General features: G+C 38.2%; 1 protein-coding gene across 1 annotated transcript in view; it reads right to left on the reverse strand.

The window, feature by feature from the left end:
* Window positions 1-14,445, reverse strand: part of LOC106081066 (hillarin) — a 146,835-nt gene that overhangs the window by 83,300 nt on the left and 49,090 nt on the right. Inside the window, exon 2 of the mRNA XM_013242778.2 lies at window positions 12,603-12,629. The gene's annotated coding sequence lies outside the window, so the exon portion shown is untranslated. The remainder of the gene's footprint in view (window positions 1-12,602; window positions 12,630-14,445) is intronic.

Here is a 14,445-nt window from a genome sequence, read left to right on the forward strand (position 1 = left end):
TAAATTCAATGATCAATAAAAATACTTTTTTTCGCCAAAAAAATGCAAAAATACACTTTCTCACATTTTTTTTACTTCCAAACTGTATAACGTTTAAATAAATTGTCAGATGTGGCCACTTTTGGCGGCAAAATCGTTATAAATTTCAACACAAATCATGCATAAAATTAAAAATCGAACCACAAATGCCTTCGTAGATTTCAAAAATTGCGACGTCCTTACAGAATTGTCACAAAGTACTCCAGATTGTGACGATGGAGGTTGGTATAGAGCCGATTTAAACTAATATCTTATGGGGTCAACGCTCAGGTAAAATGTACCGTTGCGCTCTAAAATAGGTAAGTGAAAATTAGCTACCCCAGTATATGACCATTTGGCTATCCCAGAACATGATCATAGACACTTGTGTGGATAACCGTATCCCACTTGGGTGACTAAAGAACTGAAATCCCAATCTGTCAACCACCGACTGGGATCCCGAGACATTGTTCGTGATACACTCCGGAAGCTTCGAAGAGCTTCTAAGGGAGTTGTGTCCTACGGATTCAACAAGGTGAGGCTGTATAGAAGCAGTGGGTTTTGAGACTCAGGAAACGGCTCAACAACTGTTGTTGAAGACTTGTCTGAGGAACTATCGACCACATCGCTAAAGCCTGCCTGATTGATGGAAACGGGAAATCCTACCTCGATCAAAAGAGGAGACAAAGGCTCCGAGACGGGACCTAATTGGCCCAGCGTGAATGGGTCATTCAGTTGGATCAAAGTGCGCAATAGCGGTAAAGGAGGGAATTCAGAAGGTACTTCGACGGCAGCAGCTTGTGAAGCATCTCAGGAGGAATTGGCTATACAGTAAGTGTCCAGTGGAGTCACTGCTTTCTCAGCGCCACCTGGTTTAGAACTGGAAAACTATCGATAACCGCAACATTCGATATTTCTAATAACAAATATCGATACTATCGTTAATTTCCCATCACCTATATTTTAAACGAATAGGATAAATAAAAAAAATCAGGAGATCGATTTTTATAGGAGTAATATCAATGCACAGATCGAATAAAACCAAATTTAATAAGTCAATTGAAAGTCATGAGAGAAATCATTGTACAAACTGTTAGCACAATCGGATGAAAATTGCGCTCTCTATAGGCACAATGTATCTTATGGGATACATTCAGTGTTGGATAGTATCGATAGGAAAAATATAAATCCATATTCAGACAAAAAAAAAAAAAAACATCGATATTTTGCCAGCTCTAACCTGGATGCGTGAAGAAGTTCATCACGACATGAACATATGAGTCTTGTGAGATGAACTCCTGTCGGGCACATTTGATGCGGCTAACACCATAGAAAAGCCGTTTTGGTGGCTCTAAAGGTCCTCTTTAACGGTCGAACCTCTTTAGCGGTCGTAAATATTAACGCACATCATCAGATATAGGGAAGTTCAAATGTTAATGAAAGAGGTTAACTACTTATTATAAGTTGCTGTGAAATCGGGGTCTTTGTATTTTAATAAAGGAAAGAGACCGATATTTATTACTTTGAACAGAGCCTATCCCTTACGCCCATTACGTTCACTTCCAGAAGTCAGGCAACCATTGGACAATGTCTAATGAGGAAACAATAAATCTACTCCAGATACAAAATTTTTGTACATTGGGATACTCATGAGGAAATTGGGTCTGAGTCAAGAATTCGTTGGGCGATAAAATGTTTTCACTCCATTAAATCGCCTAAATGAATCACCATGCACAGCGCTGCCAAATAGAAAAATCTTGGAAATAATCCTAGAATTTTTAAACGGATTTGGATATGTACTAAAAACTTAACATTCACGACTCAGTGAGTCCAGAAGCTGGTCCGTGGAGCTGAAAGTTGATCATCTCGAGTATGTCCAATTTTGCCAGTCATTTACGGACCGATTAAAGAATGTTTTGCTTTAGATGTTTATACAAAAGGCAACATCACACACAACAAAAACATTTTTTTTTTTAATTTTTAGATATCTTACCGCCCCAACTTTTGACAAAAAATCGGATATAAAAACATGATACAGCACAATTATTATTAATTTTGTAGGCAATCTGAAGTGTTTTTTATCTATATAGAAATGAATTGGTGTTTGTTTGTTTGTAAAATAGATTGTTCCGTAAAGATTTAGAAACTGCTGAACCGATTTTCTTGAAATTATCACTCATTAGGTTGTTGTTACCGGAAGGGGGCGGATCCTCCTCCTAAGCCCAAAAGCTTCACCCAAAAACAAAAGTTGACCGATCGGGAGAATATGGAACTTTAATGAAAGATATTCGGGGATTAGAGTACGAATATGATATTAAATATTGGATCAAACTACCCAGAGGCCCGCCCCAAAAGAGCAGTCCAAAATCAAAAGTGGACCGATCGGGTCAATATGGAAGTCAAACGAAAGGTATTCGGGAGTATATTATATATATGGTCCAGAAGGAGCAATAGGCTATATAGTTTCGGCCCATCCCCTATTAACCCAAAAAACACTACCCAAAATTTAAAGTGGACCCATCGTGACAATATGGATATCAAATGAAAGGTATTGAAGTATAGAGCACAAATATGGTTTTAAAAATTAGACTCAAGTATTCAGGGGGATCGTCGGATCGTCGTAAAATTCTTAGATGATTTAACGATGCTCGTTTGTCTGTCCGTCTATCCCTTTGTCCGTCCATCTGTTGTAATCACTCTACAGCCTTCAAAAATTGAAATATTGAGCTGAAATTTGGCACAGCTACGTCTTTTTGATGCACACTGGTTAAGTTCTTGAACGGGCCAAATTGGACCATTTTTGGATATAGCTGTCATATAGACCGATTTTTCGATAAAGGGTCTAATGTCCATAAATGCTTTAATTTTTATCCGATTTTGCTGAAATTTGAAACAGTTAGTAATTTAAGGCTTCCCGACATCTGACCTAAATATGGTTCAGATCGGACTATATTTAGATATAGCTGTCGTATAGACCGATCTTCCGATAAAGGGTTTGAAGGTCATAAAAGCTTTATTTTTTACCCGATTTCGCTGAAATTTGAAACAGTTGGTTATTTTAAGCCTCCCGATATCTGACCTATATAAGAAATAGATCGGTTCATATTTAGATATAGCTGCCCATAAAAGCTTTATTTATTAGCCGATTTCGATTTTTGAAATTTGAAACAGTGGGTTATTTTAAGCCTTACAACATCTTACCTAAATATGTTTCAGATTGGACTATATTCAGATATAGCTGCCATATAGACCGATCTGCCGATAAAGGGTCTAAAGACCATAAAAGCTTTATTTTTTATCTGATTTCGCTAATATTTGGAACAGTGAGTAGGTTAAGGCATCCCAACATCCTACTTAAATATGGTTCTGATCCGACTATGTTTAAATATATCTGCCATATAGGCCGATCTGTCGATGAGGAGACTAAAGCCCATAAAAGCTTTATTTATTACGCGATTTTGCTGAAATTTGCAACAGTGAGTTTTTCTGAGCCTCCCGATATCCGACCTTAATATGGTTCAGATCGGTTTATAATTGCATATATCTGCCAAAACGACCAATATTTTGTTCTACAAAATTGAATAGTGTCATATATATTAGACCACTCAATGTCCGAGCCGAATTTGGGTGCTTTAGTTATCCAGTTTTCACCGGATTGTGACGTAATAGGGTTTACATATATACACCAGGTGGAGGGTATCCAAAGTTCGGCCCGGCCGAACTTAATGGCTTTTTACTTGTTTCATATTATCATACCCTTTTTGTCTTCTACAAGTCTAGACCTTTTTTATCACCGATTTTATCACCTATCCGGTGGAGTATAATTGTGTAGAACATTTGAATAAAAGTCAAAAGTGGGGCTTTTCCTTAAATTTGTGAATTGCAATATCAAAATACTGACTAATGTCAAATTTGGCTCCTACATTTATTCAAATTAGGGGGCCACCGTAGCGCATGTCCGCCTATGACACTGAACGCCTGGGTTCGAATCCTGGCGAGACCATCAGAAAAAATTTTCATCGATGGCTTTCCCCTCCTAATGCTGGCAACATTTGTGAGGTACAATGCCATGTAAAACTTCTCTCCAAAGAGGTATCGCACTGTGGCACGCCGTTCGGACTCGGCTATAAAAAGGAGGTCCCTTATCATTGAGATTAAACTTGAATCGGACTGCACTCATTGATAGGTGAGAAATTTGCATTTGCATTTTGCACATATTCAAATAAGTTCGCCTGCTTACCTGAATACCTTAAATTCACTGAGGTGCCTTATTCTTTAAAATAGGTAATAAAACATGTTGTTTTTTCGACGTTTCCCTTTCGACTATTATTCAAATGTTCTACACAATTACACTCTAACCATTCCAAATTTCAAAGAGATATCTCTACGCATTTCGACAAAAAAATTGTTTTATTATATACTTTTTTTACATTTTTTTTTCTAAAGCAAGCTAAAAGTAACAGCTGATAACTGACAGAAGAAATGAAGAAAAGAAATGAAGAATGCAATTACAGAGTCACAAGCTGTGAAAAAATTTGTCAACGCCGACTATATGAAAAATCCGCAATTACTTTTTGGGCAACCCAATATTATTTTTTTTCGATTTTCTCCCAATGTGCATCGGGAGGATTAGTCCCATTCCGCAAAAAAACCTAAAACACACTAGGCTTATTATTTTTCTCCTTCTTTCTCTGTTAAATTGTTATTCTTGTTGGTGGCAGTGTTTTCACGTTGTATCTATCATCTCCAAATGGACAGCATAGCATATCCAAGTTAAAGTCCCAATGAAGAATTTTTTCCCTATCTAAAAAAATAGTCGCAAATCGAAAATACTTAACGTAACCATCGGGCAAAGTGGTAAATCCACTATATGGGAATTATGATGTCACACAACTGGCTGACTCTTTTTAAAACAGATTGCCGGCCATGAAATAAAAACGTCCATCTATGGTTTAACATCGACCTTCTAAAAATTCAGATTATCAAGACAACCACCAAAACAAAGGCAAAAACTTAAAGGGGAACGTACGTAAGCTGGCATTATGATTGAGAACTAAGGCAATGGAAAGTGAAAACTATACCTGAGCACACAACATAGATTCACACACAATTGCCTAGTTTAGATCTACGCCATGTGACACTCTTAGTTTAATAACTTATTCAGAGAGTGGTCGGCGATCGATGATGAGTCCAGCCTTAAAAGGTCATTCGCGGATAAATGAATGATGCCAACTACATACAGTCTCCATTCGCTCACATGAGATTTATAAAATCATGTCAGAGTTTGAGTAACGCTCTCTGCCAAGATTTCAAATAAGTCGATCTTTCACCACATCCGTTAAATACTGTTGCTACATTTCCGTAAAAGTCATTGAAATTCATTCAAGCATTCACTCATTCATTCACTGAGTCGTTGGTTACGTCTGTCAGTTAAGAGACTATTATGGTCAATAAAATTAAGTATTTTAGGTTTTATTTTTTTTGAACAACAAACCCCAAAGATATGTTTTGGACATCTTTTGGCCAAAATACAGCATATGCTGATATACTACGTCGGAAAAATACGGCCATCATTAGTTAGCAACTTGCCATAAAAGTTGCCAAATAATCTCGTATGTGTATATGATCGCTTTGACCATAAACGATTTGAATGAATGTCTCTTTCTTGGAGCATACACAGCGCAAATAAGACCAAAATAAATTGACAGCGCTTTAAAGCATTACCAATTTGTGTTTATTTATTATTGAATTATGTTGCGATTTAATGACTTATTAAAAACTTCATTGGCAACATTATCTGTCTCCTAGGGCTATTCGTTATTATGGACAACATAGCAAAATGCGGCCAGACAACCAGTAAAATTGGACAAGTTGGATAATGGAGCGCCACCAAAAACCTATATGACAATATTGGCATTGTAACCAGTGTTGCCGTTTTTGGTAGGTTTTTATTTCTTGGTAGGTTGGTAGGCTGACTTCGATTTTTGGTAGGGATTTCCAACACCATGTTATATACCCTTCACCATGGTCGCATCTATCGAGTTCTTTGCGCAATATCTGTTTTTAGGCAAACAAAGTATAATGAATAAGGACGGAGGAGCAGCTATATCAAGTTATAGTCCGATTCGGGGCTCATGAAGCGAAAACGGGAGATCGGTTTATATGGGAGCTGTATCAAGCTATAGAACGATTCTGACCATATTACACACGTATGTTGAAGGCCATGGGAGGAGCCGTTGTACAAAATTTGTGCCAAATCGAATGAGAATTGTGCCCTCTAGAGGATCAAGAAGTCAAGACCCAAGATCGGTTTGTATGGCAGCTATATCAGGTTATAGACCGATGTGAACCATACATAGTTGGAAGTGATATCAAAACACTATGTGCGAATTTCAGTCAAATCCGACGAGAATTGCGCCCTCAAATCGGAGGCTCAAGAAGTCAAGACCAAAGATATGTATGGCAGCTATATCAAAACATGGACCGATTTGTACAAAATTTTAAGCGGCTAGCTCTACTCCTTTGAAAGTTAACGTGCTTTCGACAGACAGACGGACGGCCATGGCTAGTTCGACTTAAAATGACATGACGATTAAGAATATATACTCTATGGGGTCTCAGACGCATATTTCGAGGTGTTACAAACAGAATGGCGAAATTATTTTACTCCCATCCTATGGTGGAGGGTATTTAAATCAATAATTGAGTAAAATCTATTTTGTTTTTGTGTTATATGCTTTCATTTAATGATAGGTAGTTAAAACATATAAGAGTGAAATGGTCGGTAGGACGACGAAAATCTAATGCGAGAATCTGGATCATGAGAAGACAAGGCTGTTGCTTGGAGGAAGTAGGAAGGAGTTTAGTACAGCTTTCGCTATCATTGCAGGTCATATAGAACTACTAGCGTACTTACATAGAATTGGTTTGGCAAGTGACAGCAGTGAAATTCTACAGCTCCGTGGAGGTTACATCTGAGGCCTAAGATCCTATCTTCGCAACCCATTACTGCGGGATATATTAAGAAGTCGGTGAATGTATGGACATTGTCTAGTAAGGATACACTAGAACTGCTCATTGTTACACGTTCACGGCAAACTTTCGAATGGTCAGCGTGGCACCAGCAGCTGCTGTAACTGATATGCATTCATCGGAGGTTTTTGGAGAAATTGTATCTGAGTGGAAATTCCTTAGTGCGATAAAAAGTTTTGACTCCTGTAAGTCGCCAGTCCCAGGCCTCACCGGTTGAATCACATAAATTGGGCCCTTGGCTTAGGGAGATATATTCTGGTTGTATCACCATGTCGTATATACACACCAGTGGGATGGAGGTACACAAAGGTAATTTTCATTTCAAAAGGAGGAAAACCTAACCACACGAAGGCGAACGATTTTCGTCCTATAAGTCTGCAATCCTTTATGTTTAAGACTCTAAAGAGGTTGTTGAAAAAATATCTTAGGACGAAAATCCCTAGAGATCGCATGTCTCGGCAACAGCATGCATTTAGTATGGGCAAGTCCATCGACAACTCTCTCGCTGTCAAGAAATATACAATGGTAGCGTTCCTTGACATTGAGGATGCTTTAAATAATGTTAAACCGACGTCAATCATGAGTCAGCTGGAAATCCTAGACATCACCACTACCGTAAGTAATTTTGTTTAATAACTTACTTAATGAAAGATTCTTTACAAGCTTGGGATCTGTATATCTACAAAGAAGTGTTAGCATAGGAACACCTCAAGGAGGTGTATTGTGTCTTCTACTTTGGTATATAGCCATTAACAATATATAACTGTCTCTGGACCTATATAACTGACACTCTAGTGCAGAGGTAAGCATGTCCCCTATGACGCTGAACGCCTGGGTTCAAATCTTGGCGAGAACATTAGCAAAAAAAATTTAACGGTGGTTATTCCCTCCTAGTGCTGGCGACATTTTTGAGGTACTACACCAAAACTTCTCCACAATGAGGTATCGCACTGCGGCATGCCGTTTGGACTCGGTTATAAAAAGGAGGCTTCTTATCATTGAGCTTAAATTTGAATCGGACAGCACTAATTGATATGTGAAAAGTTTGCACCTGTTCCTTAATCGAATGTTCATGGGCAAATTTGCATTTTACTGTCTCTGGAAGAAAAATGTGTAAAGTGATTGCATTTGCAGATGACGTGGCTGTTGCGGTTATGACAAAGTTTCACGGCACGTTTAGAGATGTACTTCTACGAAGTTGGCTACCGAAATTAGTCAAGGCATACATTCGGAATGACGGGAGTTGTTCCTTTCAGCAGGAAGTACAAGTAACTTACAGAATGGTCCTTTTACTGAAAGTGCAAAATTTAAGGAAGTGATGAAATGGCTAAGATATAATGTCATAACGACGATTGGCATAAATATATTCTCAAACAGCCAGGTAGCCATTAAATTTCTGGGAAACATATTTCTGAATTCGAAAGCTACCTTCGACTGTCGCAGATCTCTCAACAAGATGGCTGAAATGTTAAAAATTCAACTGTTCTGGGTGCTGCTCCACAGAGATATCCCTGAGAATTGGCAGTTGAACTTGGGAGAGTAGAAGCTACTCTAAACATTCCAGAGGAACTGTAATCTGTGTGTATGCTTTTAGAGATATGTTAATGAATTACAGATGGTCACAAAGGAGGAAATATGAACACTCCAAACTTATGTGGCCTAATATAGACTTGGAGTGGTCTACCGTTCTGCTCGTTAGAACAGACGTCTCAGTCATTGTGTCCGTCATGACAGGTCACTGTCTGGTCGGAAATCATGCTGACAGACTGAAGGTTGCAAGTAACGACTTTTGCAAAAGCTGGGAGGACGACGAGAAAGAAGAGACTACAGAACATCTGATGTGTGTGTGTCCCGTGCTGCCAGTCAGAAGCAGTTCCACTTTAGGTTCTCATTTCTTTGAGAACTTTTCTGATTTAGCAGATGTCAACATTCGCAAGTTTGAGAGAGAGATTCTTCGTAAATTTTATGGACCAGTTTGCGTTAATGGAGAATATGGGCATGGGTATGAATCATGAGCTGTATGACGACGATTGCATAGTTACACACATCAAAATACAAACCAAGGTCATGTTGTCAGAATGAATTAAGAAGCTCCAGTGAAGAAGTCTTTTGAAGGTAATCACTATGGTACACGAAAACCGGGACGGCCAAAAGCCTGATGGAAAGACCAAGTGGTGAGAGAAACCTTGAAACTTGGTGCCAGAAATTATAGAAGGAGCGCAAAAGATCGAGGCGCTTAAAGCGCTGTTCTACGTTCGTCTAATGGGACAAATGTAGTGTCATAGCCAATTAAGGTAAATCAAAGTTACTAAACATTCGCAAGTTGTTGGGCTTTCTAAAGCGACTTGGATGGTTCAACGGTAGGAACTAAAAGGCATCTTCTCTCTTCTATTCCTTATTCCTAACTTAATCTAACTTTGTACTCCTCACATATTCTTGCCTGAATTTGTCATTAAAAAACCAATTTTATCGTAAACAAAGACCCAACATTTTTCGCAAAAGAAGTTTTTACTTGGTGAAAGTTTCGTTTATCGCCAATGAATTATTTTTTGCGTGCTTAAATACCACCTTGTATTCTACCAGGCCTTCGGAGCTTTCACAAGTCCTAGGCACGCGATTCAAGACATACAACTCTGGAGTTTTAACCTAGATGACGTTAAAACCTTCTCTTATGGCTCACTCCCTCCAAAACAGTGCACCATCATACGCCGCTGGGCTCAACCAATTATAAAGTTGCATAGTGGATAATTCAAGTACAGACATGACAACGAACTATAATTGGCATGCACTTCAACAATAATGTGCGCTATCATAACCACTATCATGTAATAGTTTAATATCTTGCTCTTTTGAACATTGGTCAAAGGCAGACAGACATTGAATTGTAGGAAATGAGCATTTGTGAATAATTCACCACAACAACGCCAGTGGTAAACGCAACAGGAAAACAATAAACAAAACAAAGCAAAACAAAACCACCAAAGAAAGCCTAACAAATCAACAAATAAATAATCCAACAGCTATTTTGGCCTCCGTCCCCGTTGGTCTCAATACAGCACAAACTCGCATAACTTAAAGAAGTCAACATGAAAGAAAGTGAGATTGCTTTGAATGAAATTGAAAACTGGTTAAAATACCACCAACCATGAGAGGAATAGCAGAAAGGAGACGAACAAAACGAATGGCGAGAGAAAGGAAATGATACCTCAAGTAAACGCAGTTGCCAATAAATTAAATATATGAGATAAAACCAAACGAGTCAAGAAGTCAGCTGTTAGATGAGTAACAAGTAAAAGCGTGCTAAGTTCGGCCCGGCCGAATCTTATATACCCTCCACCATGGATCGCATTTGTCGAGTTCTTTTCCCGGCATCTCTTCTTAGGCAAAAAAGGATATAAGAAAGTATTTGCTCTGCTATTAGAGCGATATCAAGATATGGTCGGGTTTGGACCACAGTTAAACTATATGTTGGAGACCTGTGTAAAATGTCAGCCAATTCGAATAAGAATTGCGCCCTTTGGGGGCTCAAGAAGTAAAATAGAGAGATCGATTTATATGGGAGCTGTATCGGGCTATAGACCCATTCAGACCATAATAAACACGTATGTTAATGGTCATGAGAGAATCCGTCGTACAAAATTTCAGGCAAATCGGATAATAATTGCGACCTCTAGAGGCTCAAGAAGTCAAAATCCCAGATCGGTTTACATGACAGCTATATCAGGCACATATCCACGACGAAGGTATGAATCATAGCGCTGTAGGTATTGAGCGGCTGCATATGCCGGAACTCAATTGAGTCAGAGTTACTCTGATTTGTTTTTAGGAGGCTAACTTTTTCAGGTGCAATGGGCGGCATCCGATCTCAAAGACTGAGTTCACCGCTTTTGCTACAATGTCTGCGTGAAAGCTATCTAGACTTGTCTGCAACGCCTCACAGTTCTCTCTTACAACGCTGCGCCTCCCACTCTATATCATGTAGATGCATACGGATGTCTCTGAGCGGTGGATGCCTTGGACAGCATGTAGTGCCTTCGCACGGTTCGCTCTGAGGAAACAGTCCATCTCAGTACATAGGGCGGTGTTATGACAAGTCTGAATGTTATTCCAGCGCGTGTCGCTCAGCTGGTGAGTCCATGCCGGTGCTGCTTAGTTTACCAGAGATCTGCCAATTGTTTTGTATGTATGTAGTCAACAAGGTTTCTTTGCCAGCAACCCAAGTGCTGCTAACAAGCGACTTGAGGGCCTTGTTTCTACTTCTGACCTGTCATAAATTGCAGTGAAGTGTGCGGAAAATCTACAAATGCTGTCAAATGTGAATCCAAGTATTTTGGAATTTTTATGCCTCCGATATCACATTCAACTGCTTATGCATCTCGGCTGACCATAAAGTAAACAATGACGCTAAAGATTTGGTGCCGGATATCTTCAGATTTCTTGCAGCAAAATAAACGGCAAGAAATATATTCTCATTTGTGGGTTGTTTGAACTCAATTTTGCATTTAGGTCATAAAAACTTAAATTAAGTTTTTCTTGAGTTGCCTGAAATCTATATTCATAGTTTGGGACGAAATAATTGTATTTGACATGTGTTGTAAAAAATAGAAAACAATCATTTAAACGTTTGAATTTTGTCAACTTTAAATATCAATCATATTAGCTATGCTTGTATGTTATATAAACGAATTTTATCGAATATTTTGTGATTCTCTTGTGAACTGTTCTGTGAACAATTTGTCAATTAGATTTTCCAAGATAAGGTTTATCATCAACCCAGCTGAGAGAATTTGATATGTCAACTCATTTTTGAATTCGCCGCACAAAAATATAAACTTCAAAATAAATATTTTATAAATTGTGTTTGCTGCTGGTATGGGTTTTAAAATTAGGGTATATAATGGCACGTGTCTAGCAACCTCATTCAATATCAGTTTCACTCAGGGAACTTAGGTCTATTGTATCGCCTCCGAAAGATACAAAAAGCGCAGAAGAACGCTGATAAAATATACGTCAGTACAATGCCAGACATTCAGTATTTATGCAAGAGTTGGTGCCGCCCGGCCTCTCACTGAGACTCTCCGCTCGATACCGCTTATTGTCCACGACTCCATAAGGAGCATTCCACTATCCGCAACCTGTGGACGCGCCCGGTACCTCGCAGCTAATCTTCTCGTGGCGGCTATAAATACCACGCCGATCGGACCTCAATGTGCTAGCCAGTTTTGTGGTTAAAGCCTCTAAAGCTAATTGAAAGTTTGAACATTTTTGAATATGTATTCTCTTGTTTGACACTCAAAAATTAATAAACTTCTTTCTTTTTGCTCTGATTAGTCGAAAAAAATTTTCCGAAAATTTAAAATGTCAGGGCGAATCGAATTTTCTTCACCCTGTTTACAAATTTTGACATATCAAGTTCCCAAAAAGAGGCTTTGTTGTAGCAATTCGCCGATGCGGCCACCTTATTAAATACACCTTGAGTTTTTCTTTACCCTATTTTGTTTTTTCTAAACCAACTATATCTACAAAAAACTTGTAATTTAAAAATAACTCACCATAAACATTTAATTGGTCCAAACCACCTAAAAGTTAAAAAGAAATTAATTAATTAATAAATAATAAATTAATTAAATATATTCAGTTGAACATAAACTGAAAAACATATCAAGTTAAAACTGCCTTTTGGTGAACCTACCCACTACAATGACTTATGCTCAGGATTAACACTTACTAACTAAGTTTGTATTCGAAATATATTTGATGAAACAAATGATAACTACTGATGCTATCAGGGTAATGATTGACGCTCATAGGGGCGAAGAAGTTAAATGGAGATTCAGTTTATATGGTGGCCATATTCCTTTATGGAACTATCTGGATGTCATTTGGAGTGAAGATAGTTCATAAACTAACTTCATTTACTAAATTCTGAATAAATTTTGAATTTGAGGCCTCTACAAGCTGGAAAAGCAAATCAAAGGACCGCATTTCATACGAGATATATCCAAATATAACCGATTTGACTCTTGTACAATCCCTAACTACCTGCTTCATAAATAGTATTTTTGCAAATTTTCATGTAGATAGCTTCATTCGTTCGGCAGACGGACATGCCTTAATCAACTTAGTGCATCAATACGATCAGGAATATATTTACTTATTAAGGTCACATATCAATGTTTCAATGTGTTATTGACACCATATCACGATTGGTCAACCAAAACTTTATATACCCATTTACTTTATACTTTATTTATCCAGTTCTAAGCCTATGTTATTACAATAATCGAGCCTTTTTAGGAGCATGGCAGCTTCAGGCCATATTATATTCACTCCAACTGTAGCATTTTGATTGTTGTTGTTAGTGTATCAAATGAAATGCCGTATAATAAAATCGGATGAAAACTACGCAACCTTTGATATTTAGAAATGAAATCTAGAAAATCCGGAATAATATATATATCCATATTTAAAGTGGGTATATGGTAAAAATAGAAAACATACGAGAGCTGCTATATAGGTATCTGGCCTAGGCAACACCAAGTGTTACCAGGTGCAATCTGACATCTTTATTCAAAAGTTTGACTTTTTGTAGCATAATCGTACTCAGAACGTTTTGACGTACGACCATCACGTGGATTATCATGACAAGAGTGCATTGGTGAACTTCAATCTTTGTATGGCAATGAAGCACCATCCTATAACATTGCGAAAAACTGATTTAATGAATTCTGTTGTAGCCGACGCTCGCTTAAAGTCGAATTTCGTGAATTTCCGTTGCACCAAAAAACATTGATGCATTGCGTGAACTTATAATGCAAGATCGTCATGTGGCATACCGTGAGATAGAGGCATCCTTCGGCATTCAATATCGCACATGTATTCGATATTGCATGAACAACTTGCTGTAAAAATGGTTTGTTTTCGTTGGATTCCGCACAATTTGACAATCCTCAATAAAGGCTCATGTCGATTAGTGCGAACAAATGTTGAAAAACTACGTTAGTGGTGCTTCAAATCCGTTAACCAGATCGTCACAGGTGGCCAATAGAGGATCTGTGCGCATTAACCCGAAATAAAACAAAAATCGACAAGGTGGGTCTTCAAAGACGGGCCAAATTCTAAGACAGTTGTTGATGGAAGAATAACTTCGAACTAAATGATCACCTGTTTCTTGGGTAAAACTGGTCACGTGGCGTAGGACGGGCATTTCTAAGTAGTACACCACAATTTGATTGCCTGAAGTCTTGGGAGAAATTCGAAAAACGAACGAGAGAAGACGAATCAATGTTCACCATGACAATGCGGGCTTTCACACATCGGCTCAAACCAGCGCACAGCGGGATAAAAACGAAAAAACTAGTAAAAAAAAATATGTCATTTGAAAATGGATAGAGA

This window comes from Stomoxys calcitrans, chromosome 5 (assembly GCF_963082655.1).
Source record: "Stomoxys calcitrans chromosome 5, idStoCalc2.1, whole genome shotgun sequence".
NCBI lineage: Eukaryota > Metazoa > Arthropoda > Insecta > Diptera > Muscidae > Stomoxys > Stomoxys calcitrans.